Here is a 5,205-nt window from a genome sequence, read left to right as displayed (position 1 = left end):
TTCTATATAGTGCACTGGTACATTGATACAGAGTCAAATAATCACCCAGCCAGCAGTATACTGAAGATAAAAAGTAGCAAAAGTTTTATTCTTCTAAATTCCTGTAATTGTCCCATAATTATGGATAGAAGAGACAACAGGTTCCTAAGAATTCAGCACAAACATTTAGAGAAAGCATTTCCTATTTCCCTGTGCCACTTGGAAAGTGTAATACCAGCCTTCCCAGTTTCCTGGCAGCTGTTTTCCAAGTTTCCTGATGACTCTCATCATACACAAGGATATTCATTTAGATTTACTGGAAGTTGGATGTTCTAACCATCACACACTCTATGTACATTCCATGAAGTCTCACTAAAGGTAAATTGTGTGAAAAATATAATTAGTGCACACAAATTGTTTCCATCAGTTTTTGAGTGAAATGTGTTGCAACTGGCTTATGAATTTTGTGTCAGAAAATTCAACAGTGTCCTCTCATGAGCTCAGATATTTCAATTTTGCTCTTCATCCTCCCTTGATAAATTTCTTAATCTTTATAATAAATGCAGAACTCTAGTCCTGGATTTATCACATCAAGGAATGTTTTTCTCCCTGAAAAACACTCTGGTCACTATTTCATGGATCTGCTTGGTCTTCACTCCATACACAATTGGATTCAAAGTAGGAAGTAAGAATAGGCAGATTGTTGGCTATAAAAATGTGAATATGATGAGATATGGCTTGTCCTCCAAAACAGTGAGTAAAGTTGAAGAAGGCTGGGATGTAAGTGATGACAGTAGCACATAATGTAGGCTATACAGGTGCTAAAGGCTTTCTGGTGAGCATCTTCATATGACAGATGCAGTACAACTTGGATAATCATGGTGTAAGACATGGCAATGCAAAACATATCAAAGCCTCCAATCAACCCAGCAGCTATGAGACCATATATAGCATTAATCTTGACATTGCCACAGGATAATTTGGCCACAGACATATGGTCACAGTAGGTGTGGTGAAGGAGGTTGCCCCTACAGTAGGGAAGGTGCTTGATGAGGAAGGTAAATGGCACCATGAGCAATGCACTTTGAATGAAAGTGTCCCCCCCGCCTTGGTAATTAAAGTGTTGAGGAGGATTGTGGAATAGCGTAGAGGGTAGCAGATGGCTACATAGTGGTCCAGAGCCATGAGCATGAGCACTCCAGACTCCATGCCTGTCAACCTGTGGACGAAAAACATCTACATAAGGCAGGCTCTGAGATCAATCTCTTTGTGACTGAACCAAATTACACATAACATATTTGGAACAAATCAAGTACACCCAGGATCATCTATACGAGACAACAAAGCTAGGAAGTAACACATAGGCGAGTGTCAGACCTTTTCACGACTAATGATATAGATAAGACCACAGTTCCCTACAACAGCAATGACGTACAATGAAGCAAAATGGCAAGGAGATCCAGCTATATGCAGCTTCCAGCCCAGGAATCCCAGAGGATAAAGCACTTTTGTGTCAGGCTGGAGCTGTTGGCTCATGTATGGTTATCAACTAGGAGACATGCTACTTTCTGTCCCAATGAAGGAATACTGTATAGGAGAGAGTTGGGAAATTATTTTTCCCCCAAGACAGCATGGGCATATATATTAAATGCTAAAAAAAAAACCTTTAATTTAAATGAAAAACTCATTTTTTTGGTACTCATACTATGTTCTTTGAGCCTGAGTGTTCTTACGTCTTTTAAGAATGCATGGGAGATGCACAATGTTGTGGTCCTTGCATGGCTTTTCATTGTTCAAACTGTTTGTGCCTATTCCTTGGGACAGGCCAGTCACCACTACTTCTCCCCTCCTAACATATTCTAAATTATGAACTCTGCTTAAACAACATGTTGAAAAGTAAATAAATCAGTAAAACAAACAAGAATAACTTGATTCATTGTAAATATTCTCATAGTTGATCTGCTTCCTAGAAATACTTCAAATGTGTTCATTGTGCTATAATCCATGAAATTACTTAAGCATCTGCCTACTGCGCAAAACCTGATGTTTCTGCATCTTCCAAATTAGAATAATCAGACATAAAAAATGAAATGAAAGTTTTACAATTTAAAAAACATATGTTGGGGGAGGAGCAAAGATGGTGGATAGATAACAGCAGGCTACAGAGCCTCCCTGAGATAGTCAACTTAGAATTCAACATAATACAGCATGGGGAGCCCCAAACAGAGGTAGATGAATTCTCTTGTTCAAAGAAGAAATGGAGGGGAGAAGAACCAATCAAACATGCAGTCCCGGTGCTACTACTGTAATAGCTGAAGGTTCAGTGCTCCTGCTGCAGTGCCTGAATCCCAGCAGTGGCAACTTACTGAACCAGCTGAAATCCCATTGCTTCCACTCACTGCAAACACAGTCATACTGAGGTTGGGGGATGGTGAGTCAAAAAGAGAGTTGAGCTAGTGGGGAACCTTCATTGAACCTTCAGTGAGTGATGGGAATAAAACCATTCCACAGAGAAGGGGGCTCCAACAGACAAGATTCTGGGACAGGCAGGACTGGCAAAATCAAGGGGCAGCAGTGACTTCAGTCAGTTGTTCCCTTCCTGAACAGGCCTGGTGGAGTGAGCTGGGCCTGGATCACATGACCTGGCTGAGACCCAATAGGTTATCCAAAATCAATTCCCTATGGCAGCGGCACACACTAACGCAGTGAAGGCCTCAGTAGTTTGATTGACCTGGAGGGTAGGCAGTGCACACTAATACAGTAAAGGCCTCTAAAGGTTGACTGATCTGGAGGGGAGGTGCCAGCATATGCTGCCCTGTTTGTAACACACTAGCACACTACAGTGGGAAGGGTCACCTATCCAGCATGCTTCAGAAGAATTTTAACCAGTAAAGAAAGAAACTGGGTCTTCTTTCTTCTGGAAGTCTTCTGGAAGAAATGAAAGAGATGAGAAGAGGGAGCAACAGAAAAAGTCCCCAGGTCCCAACCCTGAGAACGTTGAACAAGGACAGGTAAATACAAAGGAGAATGATGACAGCAAACATGCAATATCAGACATGGCACCAGTGGACATAAAGAGATATTTTTGGGACCTCATAAAGAGTTCAAAAGTGAAATATTTAGCCAAATAAAGCAAGACATAAGAAGATTAATAAAAGAGATGCTAAGTAACCCTCAAGGAGACACAGATGGAAGAATGGAGGAATTCAAACAAAGGAGAGAACCATTTGATGAAGAATATAAAGAAAATATAGAATACATGAAGCAGATTCAAAGAGACTACCAGGAAATTAAAAACTCTATGGAAAGATGGCAAAACTGCTTGAAAGAAACCGAGGATAGATTATCCAAACTGGAGGACAGGTTTGCAATGTGTGATTATGAAAGGAAAAATTTTAAAAATAACAAGGAAACAAGCAGTAACAATACAAAGCCTAGAAGATGACAAGAGGATGTACAACTTGAGAATAAAGAATGTGAATGATGAAGCAGGTGTACAAAAAATGAACTATAAAGGTATTCCCAGAAATAATTAAGGAAAGCTTCCCAAACACAGGAAAAGGAGAGGATATGCAGATGTATGAGGCCTACAGAACTCCATCCACCTACAACCAAAGCAGGACTACACCCAGGCATATAATAATCAAGATCCTAGAAATTCAATATAAGAACAGAATGTTAAAAGCAGTTAGAGACAAGAAACAGATCGCCTATAAAGGAAGGCCCATCAGAATCACAGCAGACTTCTTGACACAAACCATCAAGTCAAGAAGAGCCTGGAGCAAAATATTTCAAGCCCTGAAAGAAAATAACCTCCAGCCCAGATTGTCATACCCTGAAAATCTGTCTCTAGAAATTAATGGAGGAACAAGATGCTTCCAAGACAAAGAATTTCGTAAATTTGCGACTACCAATCTAACTCTACAGAGAATACTGAAGGGCATTCTAGAGAGAGAGAAAAGTACTAGGATTCCAGGAACAGTGGCAGAAAAGCCTCAATGAATGTAGCAGAAAACAGAATGAAGAAGACAAGCAGAAAACTGACAGCAAAAAAAGAGCATAACAGAATGAGGCAGAGAAGGTTGATTATAATCTGTAATATAGATGGCTTTGATATACTAAATGTAAAAAAAAAAAAGAACCACATATGGATTAGATCAGGAGGCACGGTCCAACGAGATGCTATTTATAGGAAATATAATTAACATGAAAAAGAGTATGTGGACTGAAAATCAAATATGAGAAAACAATGCTCTATGTGACAGAGAACCAGAGAGTAATAGGGGAAACTAGACCATTATTTGTGGTTATATTTGAAAGACAGGCTTTAATAGGTAAAGGAATACAATTAGAGATCAAGTCCAGGAGAGAGAAGGTTTGGAACCACTTAGGTCAATAGCAGGTTGCCACCCACCCCAATTTAAAACCAAGGGTCTGGGTGAGACCTAAAAATACAGTGTACCCTGGGGAAGTGAAAGGGGAGGGAGAGTCTTTAAAAAGATGGCAGAAGATATTGTTAATAGTGGATCAGATTTAAAACACAAATTACCCCCACCACTTTGCTTAGATATATTTTATTCTGTCCCAGTTTGTCTACTTGCATTAGATTTGAGATAACAGACAGCTGTCCCAAACACATCGGGATATAGCACAGTAATCATCTTTATTTCCTATTCACTTAATATGGAGCCCTGTATGACTTATACTGTTTTATCATGACTGATCTTAGTTAAATCTGGTTTGTTTTATTACTGTTTTCTATCAAAATATTTTATTCAAAACTGATATGATTGATGGTATCAAATCTGAGAGTATAGGACACTACACTGAAGATGACAAGACTCACTACGATACCTATTCTGGTTTGATTACTTCCTGCTTTTGAAGTTTTATATTACATACAAAGTTGTGCTTTTATTAATACTGTTATGTACTGATATATTCAGTTATACTATGTATAATGATATAGCCAATTCTATTGGACATAACAAGAGGCAGCACAGGAACTATGGTAGAACCCTTTCTATAATGGTTTTATGTGTCTTATTCTTTTCATGTGTTTATAGGAATATGTTTTGTTTTGTCTTGCTTTGTTTTGTTTCTCCCTCTAATATAGAAAGGGTAGAAATACATGTTAAGACTCATGCATGTGTAAGAACTATAAACAGTTTATTAGAACTGATCTTATGATAGCTGGCGAAATGAACAAATACTTTCAAGAAAATG

At 38.8% G+C, this 5,205-nt stretch overlaps 1 pseudogene; it reads right to left on the bottom strand.

Moving 5' to 3' along the window:
* Nucleotides 1-569: 569 nt before the first annotated feature.
* LOC134477505 (olfactory receptor 52N2-like) lies at nt 570-2,034 on the bottom strand (annotated as a pseudogene).
* Nucleotides 2,035-5,205: the final 3,171 nt, after the last annotated feature.

The sequence above is a fragment of the Cavia porcellus genome, unplaced genomic scaffold (assembly GCF_034190915.1).
Source record: "Cavia porcellus strain 051 isolate PalLab524CR breed Dunkin Hartley unplaced genomic scaffold, mCavPor4.1 scaffold_9, whole genome shotgun sequence".
NCBI classification, from domain to species: domain Eukaryota; kingdom Metazoa; phylum Chordata; class Mammalia; order Rodentia; family Caviidae; genus Cavia; species Cavia porcellus.
The sequence above is the reverse complement of the archived record's forward strand: the minus strand, read 5'-3'. Positions and strand labels throughout refer to the sequence as shown.